Raw genomic sequence first — 15379 nt, forward strand, 5'->3', positions numbered from 1 at the left:
CAGCTCCGAGGGCCTTCCGGTGGTTCCCTCACTGCGAGAAGTGAGGTTACAGGGAACCAGGCAGAGGGCCTTCTTGGTAGTGGCACCCGCCCTGTGGAACCAAGTGTTAGAAACTGAGATATGAAGGCTGAGAGCTTGATGGCACCTTAAGCCGAGGTTATGGGCTCAACAATAGAATGTCAAGGCACGCTTTTTTATATAACAAGAATACAAAGCTGAAAATGAACGAACTGCAGGTAAAATATTGTGTTCATTTTTCACATGGTCCAGTCCTTTCCCTGCCCAACCCCCTAATATTCTTAAGAGGGTCTCTTCTCCAGTTTTCAGAGAGCAGCTGGAAGTGGAGAGGCAGGAAAAGGACCTCCTTTCCTTCCACTCTGCAGTTTTAATCTGAAATCTTAGGCGGAGTACTGCACCCAGAGCTCAGAAACTGCTCGTGCTAATGAGATTCCTTGTCGCAAAATGCGCCTAGAACAATGGGCGTTTCGAACGATGTGTGGAACAACCTCGCATTCGATGTCAAGGAAATAAACAACTATCTGACTTTTAGAAGACATCTGAAGACAGCTCTGAATATGGATTAAACAGCACCATTGCCTCTGCCCCCCACTCTGGCAGAGGTATTATGGGATATCTTAGGGCCCAATAGAACATGACGTGAGAGCTATGTGAATAGGGTTCTCATGCATTAAAAAAAACACACCCCCAATTAGCACAATTTCAGATCTGAACCACTGCACCATTTCCCCCCAGCAAAAACTGTCCATCCATCATCCACCCCATCAGAAGCTGCTGTTTGCCCCTTTCTTGAAATCTCTTATGTGTAAGCAATTACACGTTCTGGAGGCATTTTCTTTTCCTAGATAATCTATTTTACGGTGGGGTGGTTGCGAAGAGGAGGCATTCGGAAACAGTCTTTTCTACTACCGTAAAGCTTCAAGCACACAGTAACCTGTGACGGTTTTCTCCACTCACGTCCCGACAATGTTGCTCCAGGCCAAGGTTAATGCGTTATTCTAAGGGCATAGTGCCCACTTCATGCAACTGTAAGTCAGGGCCGGGGAAGAGAGTGACGCAGCAAAGCAAAACAAAAAACGAGGCGTGATGGATGGAGCCAAGCCTACACAGTGACGAAAATAACTTTTTATATCACAGAAAATAATCACCTCTCCCACACAAGCTGCTCCCTGAGAAAGCACAAAGACTGAGAAACAGTTATGGCATCTTGGGGTGGGGTGGGGGGTCAAGAACGGTTTTGTAGGTGTGGGTGTTTTGAAGCCTTCCCAGCAGCTCAAGCTTTCAGGGGAAGGCCTCAATGACCACTGTATTAAGCTGTATTGATATGCTGATCTGGTTTTTTGAAAACTGCTTATGTTTGAGACTGGGGGGTGGGTGGGGAGAGGACAAGACTGGAAAAACATTACTAACGGAGATTGCAAGACTATTCTTGCACGTTCAGGTACATGTGATGAGAACATGGACGTTCACGCAAGAATGGGGAACTGAAACTGCAAGTTTATGGGGCAAAGTGAACACGTGGGAGCATTACTCAGAGTAGGTCGCTGGTTTTCTTGGGCGAAGTAGAGGACGGAAGAAGACAGGAGATGAGTCAACCTTTTGGGCAGACAGAAAATGAGGAACAACCAGTTTCAAGGGTCTCTGCAAAAGTGAGAAGATTTGGGGTCTGTGGTCAAACAAATCATGATTTATGTAGGCCCCAAGAAGGTGGTGCTGACAAAATTTAGGGTATAAGAAAAGGTGGCTCATATAGGAAAGGGGTCTCCATTCATTGTCAGAAGTGAGGTCCCATTCATCAAGGAAACATATCCGATGGTCTATTGAGTATGTCTGCTAACTGTTTGCACCTTTACTGTTCTAGGGAATAATATTTCATAGATATAGATATAGATATGGTTCTTTTAATGTATTCACGGTGTCTCCTGGTCTTGTCCTAATAGCTGGCATAACCCTCACAAACCTAATTCTGCAGAACAAAGAAGGACTATTCAGTCTTAAGATTAAATCAGGGCCATCTCCTTCAGAGAAATGGGGTACCTCTGAATTTATTTTCCTTCACTGTGGTTTTCCAGGTTGGGAGTGATGCAGCGGTGCATTCTTGTTACTGTGTTCCTTGTTACTGTGTTATTGGACATTTGGCTTCCATAAAACATTTGAAAACCGGAACACTTACTTCTGAATTTTCGGCATTCGGGAGCAAAAACGTACGAGTACCAAGGCGTTTGAGAATCAAGGTACGACTGTAGTTAGTTGTTGAAGTGGTAAACCTGTATCTGAGCTGTAACATTTTGTACTGGCAACTCTGTGTCTGAAAAATCCACCCTGCTAGATATCAAGAAGATGAGCTTCCTTCTTCTCCCTGACACACTAATTTTCTCTGTGTGAAAATTCCTTTTTCATGAGAACCCCCACATGCAGGATGAAATGGCACAGACCTAGACACATGGGCTGACAACCCCAGCAAGGGCACAATTAATTGAGATGTGAGGATGAAAATCTCCCAGGGCTTTACTTGAAAAAGAGTAAGTTAAAAGCAGCTATGGGGAGAAGGAAGACCAAAATCATGGCACAACCACTGCACTGGAAAAGTGGGAGGTTAACTTTTTCTCCCTGAGCCTTTCCCCCCTCCAATTGAACTTATCCCTGGGAAGAAAATATGCAGGTAGCTATCTATATGGCACTTTCGTGCAGAAATTGCAGCTCCAAGAATGGGCAATTTAAATGATGAGCACTGAATTTGGGCTGCCTCAGAGCATATTCCCAGAGATTTATTGATGGTATAAAATTTGATCATTTAGTGCACATCCAACGTCCAACTCCTGCCCAGAATTATCATGCTGATTCCCCCTGTAACAAACCCACAATCTACACCAAAGATGTATCGACTGTAAATGCGCCAATTACAGAATTAATTTATGAATTAACGATCGGTCTAGATGCACAGCTGTGTTGCTAGCTGAACTTTACCCTGCAAAGAGGCAGGGTAGATGTTGGTATCAGTGCAGAGGTTAATATAGGCTGACCTACTGAACCATGAATCATGTGTGGGAGCTGGAAATCACTCATGGCTGAAGAAAGTAAAGGGTCAATAACAGCTGAGCATCAGCTGATCAGTTGTCAGAGCAGGAAGGGGGGGTCAAGGAGGACTAAAGCAATTCACACTTGGCCTGCTAAGTGTCAGAGACATATAAATAAAGCCCTTCCAAAAATAGCAAATTGGAAAGGGCTTTTATTCTGGGGAAAGCTAGAGTCAAGATCTTTGCAGTACCCATCCTCTCTAATTTCGTATTAATTCACTGCCCATTACACACTTTATCCCAATTCATTCCAGCTATTCATTTGTTGTGTGTTTCTGTGCAATATAGTTATTTTCATATTTGCCACCAGGGTGGAAAAATAAATAGATCTCATGGCTTGTGATGCACAACTCTGCTTTACAATGCAATCCACAGGACAGGTCGGTGGTAGAAGAGTTTGGATTTGATATCCCGCTTTATCACTACCCAAAGGAGCCTCAAAGCGGCTAGCGTTCTCCTTTCCCTTCCTCCCCCACAACAAACACTCTGTGAGGTGAGTGGGGCTGAGAGACTTCAGAGAAGTGTGACTGGCCCAAGGTCACCCAGCAGCTGCATGTGGAGGAGCGGAGATGCGAACCTGGTTCCCCAGATTACGAGTCCACCGCTCTTAACCACTACACCACACTGGCTCTCTGGTAAGAACAGATGCCCATCTGAAGTGGTACAATATAAAAGAAGGACTCCACCTGGCGATTTTCCAGAAGGAGTATGTTGGTGCTGAGCAATTATGAGGGTGGTCATCTCATGGGTATGTGGCGCCCACATGAATGACAGGCAGGATTCCAAGAATTCTTACAGGAGGCTATGGAATGCAGCAAAGTCCATCAGCAACCAAGCCAAGGAAAGCAATCAGAAGGTAGAAGTTATTGCAGCAGCTTTAAAACTAACATTTTGATTCCAGGATATTCCTGTAATGCCCCTTTCGCTGTCCTCTCCCGCTCAAAGCAGCTGGTGCCCTTATCAAACACTGTTAATAAGCATCCCAGGAACTACTTCTACACTTAACAACATTACGTCAGGCGGCAAAATTAAATTAACTTAACAACAGCGCAACGGATTAAACATTTTCTGCGAGCGACAGAGCTAGCACTAATGGGAACTGACACTGCGGATGTCTGTGTCGCTGGCCAAGGTGTCAGATGTTACTGGAAAGCAAAGTAATAATAGGCAGTGTGGTGCAGCAGTTAGATCAGGGTGGCTGAAATATCTCTCCCATCAACCTCAGCGATCATGACCAAAGGCTACTGGGAGTTGTAGCTCGGCACCCTGAGAGTTTGACTTTGGAGACCCTTAGGTAAATCACTGGTTTGTTTTCAACCAAGTTCTACTCAAGAGTAGATCAGGGCTTTTTTTCCAAGCCGGAACTTGCTGGAACTCAGTTCTGGCACCTCTCAGGAGAGCGCCATTGTCATTGTAAGAAAACAAGGTAGGTTTTTACAGCGAGTTCCAGCCCCTCTTTTTCTAGGAAAACAGCACCGTAGACCCACTGAAATAAATGAACCTAAGTCAGTCATGACTCTTGTCCATTAATTTCAATGAGTCTACTTCAAGTAGGAGTACCTGTCAGAACAAAACCTACCTCACAGGGTGGTTGTGAAGATAAAAGGGAGAGTGGGCTACAAATGCCACTCTGAGGACATGTCGGATAAAAAAAGGTGTTTTTAAAAGGCACAGGTGGACACTAGCAGTCACATCTGTCTGTTGACTAAAAAAAAAGGCATGGGGTTTCTTCCCTCTCTAAAGAACTCTATGGAAATGAAATGTAAGATACAATAAGAAGCCTTTGCACATCACATAATTCACTAATGGAATTTGCTGCCACAAGACAGGACTAGAAGAAGATCAGACACGTTAATGGATGCCTATCAACAACAATTACCTAAATGCGGCGTCCATGTTCAGAGGCATCTGAATACCAGAGGATGAGGAGAAAGAAGTGAAGGCTATTAACTTCATGTTCCTCTTGTGTATCCCATGCTTGTTTGGCTGCTTTTCAAAGGAAAATGCTGAACTGGATAAGGCTGAACTGAAGTACTGTATTTTTTTGTGTGTAACACGGCACCATGTATAGCAGGTCCCTATTTTGGGGAACTCAAAATTCAGAAAATGGGGGGAAATTGAACTTTGGGGGGGGATCGCTCTCAGAGTTGTGGAGCTTTCTTGGGTGGAGAACAATGAAAATTGCTCACCAGCCTGATCAACGGACACATCGCGGAAGCCATAAATTCCCTGCCCACAGCAGCGGCCAAACACCCACCCATTGGCCACAGCAACAGCCAATCAAAAGCAGCACTTGTCACAGACACCAATCAATAGCGCAATCACTGCTGGCCAATCTGCTGCTCACAGCAGGAACCAGTCCTCTGTCACCACAATATGCTATCCATGTATAAGACGACCCACAATTTTTATGTCTTTGGTAAAGATATGGCATAATCGGATAAAAACTGTATTCATGCATGTTCCTATCTACCAGTGTACAGAGAAGTGGACATTAATTTAAATGCCCCAATATGTGAAGGGAAATTGATCAAAACTGACATCCATAGAAGTTTCATAGAGAACATATGTCCCGCAACGATTATTTTTGCTGCAACTAGACCAGCCATTGGTTGTGCTCATAAACTCTGCAAGGAGACTTGCATCACCAAACACTTGGCGACACTCTCTGGTCATGCACTGGAGAATTGCAAAGGATCATGGTTCCCAAACTGGACAAAGGCTGGATGATCATCTGTCATGGATGCTTTAACTGCGATTCTTGCATTGCAGGGGGTTGGACTAGATGACCCTTGGGTCCCTTCCAACTGTATGATTCTATGGAACACTCTTTCAACAGAAATTCAGGAGATGCATTCCTTTTTAACCTTCAACCGTCTCCTGGAATCTCTTATATGCCGCCAAGCTTATGTGGGCAATTCAGTCATCAATCTCAGGTTTTATTTTACACGTGGTCTTATTGTATAAAGGAATGGTTGCTGTCAACTGCTTTGATATACCGGTACTTTTATAAACAAACAAATAAAAGCATAATGTAAGTGGAAGGCGCACCTTTTAACATTTGCTTGCCCCCATCCAGCCCATCACGGCTTCCAGACAACATTTAATTCCTGGTCTACCTTGCCTAATTTAGGTGAAACAGAGAGCTGGAGCTCTCACTCCAAATCTCCTTTTGGTGCTTTTGGATAAATGTTATAAAGCATGGGGGAAAGGACAGTACTCTGCTGGACGCAACTGAACAACGCCCCCAACCCCAGATGCTGAGCAATAGGTAAAGGTAAAGGTACTACGGGCCAGTCTTGCCAGACTCTAGGGTTGTGCGCTCATCTCACTCTATAGGCCGGGAGCCAGCGCTGTCCGCAGACACTTCCGGGTCACGTGGCCAGCGTGACGAAGCTGCCCTGGCAAACCGGCACCAGAGCAGCACACGGAAACGCCGTTTACCTTCCCGCTGGTAAGCGGTCCCTATTTATCTACTTGCACCTGGGGGTGCTTTCGAACTGCTAGGTTGGCAGGCACTGGGACAGAACGACGGGAGCGCACCCCGCCACGGGGATTCGAACCGCCGACCATGCGATCGGCAAGTCCTAGGTGCTGAGGTTTTACCCACAGCGCCACCCGCAATAGTTTCGCTAAAATCATACCTGTACTTAATTTAAATCAATTTATCAGGTCGAAATGGTTTATTTATGGTGTGGGGGAAGAATATTATTCCTCCTGAAACAGAGAAACTGACATCATTTGTCTAAACCAATAAACAAAATATTTCATGGTAACTACCTTATCCAATGTCATCCCTTGAAATGCATCACTTTCCACGCAGAGAAAAATGAGCCATATGGTGAAGCACAGATGATGAGTAACGACGGTCGGGTAGAAAAACAAAAAACAAAGTATCCTGTGATTGCAAGATGGCATGGTTGCCAATAAACTGCATTTAAAATTAGTAAAGGCGGAGAAAAATATTCTGCACGTATTTTTCTATTCTTCATAAACGATAGATCGACTAAAAGGTATGTGGAAGAAGCATTCGGAAGAATGATGTAACCATTTAGTCAAATCGCCTTATCTGTAAATTCATTTCAAAAATTGACAGGGGTTATTTATTCTCAATATATGGAAAATACACAGTAATGGCTCATCTTGAGAGCCAGTAAGCACAGTGTTGTTAATTGGTTTCCAGTTCTTCATTCTGAATAAAGATCAGTACTGGGGCTGTGAAAATGTTTCAAGAATTTGTGGGTACAGTGGTACCTCGGGTTAAGTACTTAATTCGTTCCGGAGGCCCATACTTAACCTGAAACTGTTCTTAACCTGAAGCACCACTTTAGCTAATGGGGTCTCCTGCTGCCGCCGCACTGCCAGAGCACGATTTCTGTTCTCATCCTGAAGCAAAGTTCTTAACCTGAAGCACTATTTCTGGGTTAGCGGAAACTGTAACCTGAAGCGTATGTAACCTGAGGTACCACTGTATTTTGATAAGCATGAATTAATACGCAATTCACATAAGTGACACGTTAATATCACACTTTTAGCAGAAATTGTTAAAACACTCTACTCTTTATTGTTAAACTGCTTAACGAATATTTCAATGCTTCAAAGCACATACTGTACATTTGAGTGTCAGCCAAGTGCAAAAAAATGGCACTCAGACTTTTGGAGGTGCTTGCAAATGGAAAAACTTGTGGTGCAAAATGTGCTTGGCCCCCTGCTAATTTCGAACCCTGCCAATATGGCAATGGATATAATTCTACTGGACATCTGAGAACAGAGGATCCAGTCAGCAGGGTTTCACGTTCCCTTCTCGTAGTGTCCCTCTCTGGATTGTGGACATATTTAATATTCAACAAGAAGGCCTTATATGGTTGACTTGGTTCATACGATATGATACGATATCTTTATTGTCATTGTCCTTTGCAGAACAATGAAATTGAAAACTACATAAAACTACATTAAAACTACATAAAACTACCACAAAACTACATAAAACTACATAAAAGCTACATAAAACTACTACAAAACTACATAAAACATTCAAAAACCCCTAAAAACTCTAAAACCCCATTTTAAAAAACACTATACTACAGAGACCCCTTATGCTGCGTTTAGAACCAGAAGTGCATTAGCGTAGAAACTGTTTTTCAGGCGGCTAGTCCTGGCCTTTATAACCCTATACCTTCTTGCAGAAGGCAGAAGTTGAAACGAGATCATTTTCGGGGTGCGTACTATCCTGCGCTATCTCTGCCGCTTTCTTATGGCACCTGGCAGCATAGATTTGATCTAAGGTGGGAAGAGTGCACCCAATAATTCTCTCTGCAGTCTTTACAACCCTGGATAGCATTGTTTTTTCCCTGGCCGTGCAGCTCCCAAACCACACACACAGACCATAAGTTAGCACGCTCTCCACAGTGCAATGGTAGAATGCCTTCATCATCATCCACATAACAAAAACCTATTTCTTAGGTCACAGAAGACAAGCTTTCTTGAGAGGATAGCTGTTGTGATCAATAGTACAGCAGAAACCCAAGTGACCTCTCGCCTATGGAATCCCTCAGTGAAGGAGCCAGCCAAGCAAAATACAACAAACTCCTGGGGAAGAAAGGAAGTGGTTTTGCAGAAATGTTACTTTAGGGTTGCGGCAGGCATGTTTAATTTTATTCCAAGGCATTTGACGTCAAAGGGTGGGAAAGACGTAACACCGGGGGTGGTGGGATAGGTGTTTAAACCAAACCCCAAAGCTATCGCATATGTGGCATGCAGCATCGCTTGCTGCGAGGTTTGTTTGTTTTTACTCATGAGAGTTACAAAAGAGCTTTGCTTGTTCAGTAAAGCGGCTGTATTGGCAAAAAGGTTAACGGTTCAAACTGTTGACAGCAAAGCATCAATGAGGAGATGTTCATGAAAACAACCAATATCTGAAGTACAGACAGATAGAAGATCTACACTGAGGGGGGAAAGACTTTAAAGAAGAATGGGAACTTTTTACAAATTACTTAAAAAAACAACAAAATGAATTGGACTCCTTGGCAGGTTTTGAATAAACATACACAAAGTTTTTTTTATTGTTAACATAATAGACAGATAATTTAAGATCTTTACAATTCTACAATATGCAGAGAATAACAGGTGTTGAAAAATCAGAGAGGAGCTGAGGGAAGTCTTGGGGGAGAGGGAAGGAGGGTTTTTCTTGGGGAGGGGGGAGGGAGAAAAAATGGGGGGGGGGGAAGAATGAAGATGATGTGTTTTGATAATTTTCTATGTTGAAATTCTTAATAAAAATTTAAAAAATAATAAAAAATAATAAAATAATAAATAAATAAATAAAATAATAAAAAATAAAAAATGTATATATATATAAAAAACTAACACAGGGCTTATGCCATATATAGCATAAGCCCTGTGTTACTTTCTCCCTACCCATAGTAACTTCAGTGTATTAGAATGACAACTATATAGCCAGGGCCATCTTACCCATAGGCGCTAGGGGTGTGGGGCACCTGGGCGCCAGGCTCTCAGGGGCACCAGGGCAAGAGTCCGGGGCCCAAGAATTTAGTCCGGGGCAGCTCTGCGCCCTGAGTTTGGGGGCAACCAAGTCAGCAAGACGCTGAGGCAGGTGGCTGGCTCCATCCTCCTGTGCGCCTGAGACTGGGCAACTGGGGGGGGGGGGGAGAGATTGTTGCACCCTGGCGCTACATATGCTTAAGACAACCCTGTATATAGCCATAAATTAATGCCTCCAAAGCACATTGAGAGGCTTGGTAGGAGCAAAATTGTACTGGTAACTCGATTAAACAATTACTGTATTTTGTAATTGGTTTGATTTTTTTTTTTTTTTTTTTACTAGCTCATTTGCATTAATAAATTCATACAGAAGGCCTGGCAGAGGGAGAGAAGTAGCTGTTTTCTTGATTTAGGAAGATGTCCTTGCCAGCTCACCATAGGTGGCATTTATAAGCTTGATTGAAAGCAACAACGAATAAACCCTAGGAATGGGGAACTTCAGAATGGGAGGTCAAAATATGGCCCTCAGTCCTCTGTGTCTGGCCCACTGAACTCTCCCCAAGCCACACCCATTGCTGGACCTGCTCCATTTACTCCAGCTGATTTTGCCTTGTTGAAATGTGTCCTTGTGATGATGACTCTTGCTTGCCTGGACGGATGAAGGGAGGGGTGTGTGTGTGTGTGTGTGTGTGTGCCCACAAACTTTTGGCTTTCATGTAGCTGGAATGTAGACTACCGTACAAAGGTACAAGTTCTATGCATTCCTCCACCAACTGTGACCTCTGGCATACAGGTCCAGGAAGGCTGTCAAACAAAGGCAATACAGGATGAATTCCCTGCATTATACCTGACATAGCTCATTCTTCCTCACTTAAAATCAATCAATCCTGTCAGAAGATATGGATAGACAGATAACATACCAGGCACACCCTGAAAATCCATTATTTTCAACCCATAAGAGCCAATGTTTCCAGTCCATAGTTTCGCAAGTGCCATGAGCTTTGTACAGAGCACATGATTTTCCCAACACTACAAGGTTAGGGGGCAGCTCGACGCACAAAATGAACCTCTGAGTCACTCTGGTATACCTATAACCCAGTTTTCCTAGCATTTAGGATTAGTTTAGAAACCTTGAAAACTACCGTATTTTTCGCCCTATGGGACGCACTTTTCCCCTCCCAAAATGAAGGGGAAATGTGTGTGCATCCTATGGGGAGAATGCAGGCTTTTGCTGAAGCCTGGAGAGTGAGAGGGGTCAGTGCGCACCTCCAGGCTTCAGGAAGCTATCCGCAAGCCTTGGGGCAACTTCCCGCCGGGCTCCCAAAGCTTGCGGACAACAGCCTGCAGCCCGAAACCCGGGGAGCACAGCGGAGCAGGCCCAGGCTTTGGGCAGCTCTCCACAAGCCTTGGGAGCCCAGCGCGACTTCCCACAGGGCTCCCTAGGCTTGCGGATAGCAGCCTGCATCCCGAAGCCCGGGCGCACAGCGGAGCATGCCCCGGGCTTCGGGCAGATATCCGCAAGCCTGGGGAGCCCGGTGGGAGTTCCCGCCGGGCTCCCCAGGCTTACGGATAGCAGCCTGTTCTGGGGGTTGGGGTCGGGGGAAGCCCTGGGGGGGGGGAATAATTTTTTTCCTTTATTTCACGCCCCCCCCAAAAAAACTAGGTGTGCCCTATAGGGTGAAAAATACGGTACTACATCCACCCTTAGCTTTTGTACGGCAACTTTGCCTATTTGACTAATCCACAGTAACTGAACAGAATTTGAATGGAAGGAATTAATACTGCCATTTCTTACAGTAAGGTGCACACAGTTTGTGCTTTTCTGTTTGTTTTCCATTTTTAGAATATCAGCATGGGCGCAGTCATCTCTAAAGAACGTACCACACAATACTGGGAACATTTAAGCGATTAAGACGCCCTATGTGAAAACAACATACTGCACACCTGGTTGTAATGAGACGAAACCTTACCCTATGTCCCCCTGTTGCGCTGTGTCAGCAAGAGTCAATGATATGAGAGGTGTGCGTGGAATAAACAGTCCGTGCGAGAACATCAGGACATGATGTATTTTGTTAGGTATACAGAGTGGAGGTGCAATAATTCAACAAGGGATGCTGCAACTACTGAATGAACCACATTTCCGCTAGTTTGTATTTTCACCCTTCTCATATCTTGTTCTGCTGCAGTTAAACTAAGATACAGTGGTGCCTCGCAAAACGAAATTAATTTGTTCTGTGAGTTTTTTCGTCTTGCGGTTTTTTTGTCTTGCGAAGCACGGACTTTGGAAAAGCTTCAAAAATCACCAAAGTCTTCAAAAACCTCAAAAAAGGCTACCACACCGCGTGCTATGAGTTGCTCCTCAAATTGAATGCACAGTTTTAGGAAAAAGGAAACAAACTTGCAAGACAAAGGAAACAAACTTGCAAGACGTTTCCATCTTGCCCATAGGGAAATCCGTCTTGCGAAGCAACTCAAAAAACTCTTTCGTTTTGCGAGTTTTTCGTCTTTCAAGGCATTCGTCTTGCGAGGTACCACTGTACCTATGATAGTATATGCAGCTTGTGCATATGTATTCCCAGTGCCGGATTTATGTATAAGCTAAACAAGCTATAGATTAGGGCCCCACTCTCGGGGGGGGGGGGGGCCCAAAAAAATAAATGGGAAAAAACCTGGATGTACATTTCCAAAATATAAGATAAAAAACAAATAAAATAAAACCTTCATACAGCAACAGTGTTTTGTGTTGTGTAGGCTCCTATGATGTAAGTAATGGGACCTACCTGCTAGCCTGCTCCCGAAAATATCACTGGTTTGCTCATTTCTATATACAGTGGTGGGACGCGGGTGGCGCTGTGGGTAAAACCTCAGCGCCTAGGACTTGCCGATCGCATGGTCGGCGGTTCGAATCCCCGCGGCGGGGTGCGCTCCCGTCGTTCGGTCCCAGCGCCTGCCAACCTAGCAGTTCGAAAGCACCCCCGGGTGCAAGTAGATAAGTAGGGACCGCTTACCAGCGGGAAAGTAAACGGCGTTCTGTGTGCTGCGCTGGCTCGCCAGATGCAGCTTGTCACGCTGGCCACGTGACCCGGAAGTGTCTGCGGACAGCGCTGGCTCCCGGCCTATAGAGTGAGATGAGCGCACAACCCTAGAGTCTGGCAAGACTGGCCCATACGGGCAGGGGTACCTTTACCTTTACCTATATACAGTGGTACCTCAGGTTAAGTACTTAATTCGTTCCAGAGGTCCGTTCTTAACCTGAAAGTGTTCTTAACCTGAAGCACCACTTTAGCTAATGGGGCGTCCTGCTGCCGCCGTACCGCTGGAGCACGATTTCTGTTCTCATCCTGAAGCAAAGTTCTTAACCCGAGGTACTATTCCTGGGTTAGCGGAGTCTGTAACCTGAAGTGTATGTAATCTGAGGTGTATGTAACCCGAGGTACCACTGTATAGGGTACCTACATTCTGCATGGACTGGTGACATGGCAACATGTGCAAATGGCTTTAGATACCTATTAGGTCCATAAATTACCATATGATCGACACAAAAAACAGAGACAATTTGTTGTTGACAAAGGACAGCTGGGCATATAAAGGGCCCCAATACATTCACTAGTTTAGGGCCTCATCAGACCTAAATCCGGCCCTGTGTATTCCTGCAGAATGCAGGCAGAAACCTTAGCTAGCTGTGCATTACTACTTTAGAGCTGCAGGGACTTCCATTAGATTTGCCAGCTTCACTGCCCTTCATAAATTGTATCTGCTGGGTCATTTGTGCACTGTTCACTTTCTTCATATTAATCTTCCTTCCGGGACATGCTACAAAGTGTATTTTTCAGTGCTGAGTCACTTGCCTTTGTATTTCCTTGCAAAACAACAAATCTGGTTAGGATTAATGGCACATCAAACGATACTGAGGGCTGATACTCAACTTCGGACCAAAAGACATTAGAGAATCACAACAGTGGCTCTGGGATTGGAGAAGATTTGCAAACATCTGCTTGGGATGGGTGCCAAACACATTTCGTAAGACCAAGTGTGATCTCTTGGTCCCGCTTTGGAATCCTATGGTGGCTGCATTCTGACATGTGAGATTCCCAGGTTCACACATTCTACTCTCCCCTCCCCTGGTGAGGCTATGAGAAGGAGCTGAGAATTATAGCTTCCAGTTCTGTTTCAGATTAACCTCAGTTAAGGGAGTCTTCTGAACCATACTGTGGCTATTCTTAACCATGGTGTGTTGTAACAAATCAGCTTTGTAAAACATGGTTTGTTCCAACAAACTCCAGTTAAGATGAGTATGCTTAAACTGGTTAATGCAAAGCAAGCCCATAGGGAAATTCGACTCAAAAACGGAAAACTCTTTCCTCTTGCGAGTTTTTCGTTTTGCGAGGCGTTCGTCTTGCGGGGCACCACTGTATGGGAAAACAGCTACTAACCTAACTCTAGACTAGAGGCACGGTGGGATACATTTCTCCATAGGAGCTATGTTCCACAGTCTAATAAAGTATATCAGAGCACTAAGCCACAAAAAGCCAAAGATAATTTTATAACTGTGTGGGTTTTTTTATTCAGTACAGGTAACTCACAACTTGTGCACATTCAGCTTTAAGCGCTTGTGTCAGAGTTGCCTCCAGGTCCCAGCTCACAGAGGACCAACGCTAGTCAGTAATAACGTATAAAAGTCTTTATTGAAGATTAGTTTCCATTTCCAAACCGCAGCGTGCAACTCTACGTCTTAGAGCTTAGATCGGCGAAGCTCCATCTGAGTCTCCGCCTCTTAGACACCAGTTTAAGACTCTAGCCTTACTCCACCTCTTCCGTTGTTCTTTCCTCCTCTGGGTCCTTCTGCCCCCTGGGGTTTCCTCCTTTCTGGACTCTTCTGACGCTGACCCCCCTGAGTCTTGCCCTTCTTCCAGCGGGCTTTAGGACCTGGCTCCCTATCCGGGCTACCTGCTGTGCCGCTTGCCTGTACATTTGAACTTGGCGCGCGCGCCCAGCCGGTAACTTTCCTCTTGACCGTTTCCCCGCTCTCCGATGGAGGCGTGGCCAATCCTGACTCATCTCCTCTCGCTGGTGGTGAAAACACTGGTCCCGATGCCTGGGACTCCTCCCCCCCACTGCGCTCTGGTGGGGAAGCTGGTCCTGATTTCCAACTGCTGCTCTGGGAGTCCCCGCTGGCCCCTTCCTTCTGGGGTTTCCCCCTTGGCACCCCCCTTCCCCTGGCCATCGGCGCTCCCTTCTGTGAATCTTCCGATTCACTGGAGAGGCTCATGGAATCCCTCTGATCACTGTCACCGCCTACGCTCCCTTCGGATTCCTCCCCCTCACTCTCCATTTCCTCCCTCTCCTGTGCCTCTGCTCCTGAGCCCCTGACAGCTTGTCATTTTTTTTTAATTGAAAAGGATGTGGAAAGCGGGCAGGCAATGGGGGGGGGGGGACTTTGGCAATCCCACCCACCATTGAACCCAATGTGCTTTGACTATATGCGATTTTGGGTTCCGGCGCTATCCCCAGAACGTAACCCCAGCGGAATCTTCAGAAATTGAAAAATACCAAGTTTTTTTTAAAAAAATACTCACTTATTTTATGAAGCCTCTCTTGACATACTTTCCTGGAAGCTCCTTACATCAGGGCCGTTTTTATTGTGTCACCCTGTACAGTAGAACATTCCAAACTTTTCATGTTGGTGACACACTTTTTAGACATGCATCCTTTCACAACACAGTAATTTAATTTTACTAGCAAACCAGAGGTTCCATTGACCCCTTTCCAGCCCTGGGAGGAGT

At 45.1% G+C, this 15379-nt stretch overlaps 1 protein-coding gene and 1 long non-coding RNA gene across 4 annotated transcripts in view; one reads left to right on the top strand and one right to left on the bottom strand.

Moving 5' to 3' along the window:
- ANKH (ANKH inorganic pyrophosphate transport regulator) overlaps positions 1–15379 on the bottom strand; it is a 134647-nt gene that overhangs the window by 86746 nt on the left and 32522 nt on the right. The gene's annotated exons all lie outside the window — the stretch shown is intronic.
- Positions 5982–11646, top strand: LOC310849026. Of its 2 annotated transcripts, XR_014566743.1 has the most exons (3): positions 5982–6031; positions 6919–7108; positions 11440–11646. It is a non-coding gene; the product is annotated as an uncharacterized lncRNA (long non-coding RNA). The 2 variants fall into 2 exon arrangements; XR_014566744.1 differs by lacking the exon at positions 5982–6031 and having other exon boundaries at positions 6768–7108.

Source organism: Podarcis gaigeae (assembly GCF_964106915.1).
Source record: "Podarcis gaigeae genome assembly, chromosome: 7".
Classification (NCBI taxonomy): domain Eukaryota; kingdom Metazoa; phylum Chordata; class Lepidosauria; order Squamata; family Lacertidae; genus Podarcis; species Podarcis gaigeae.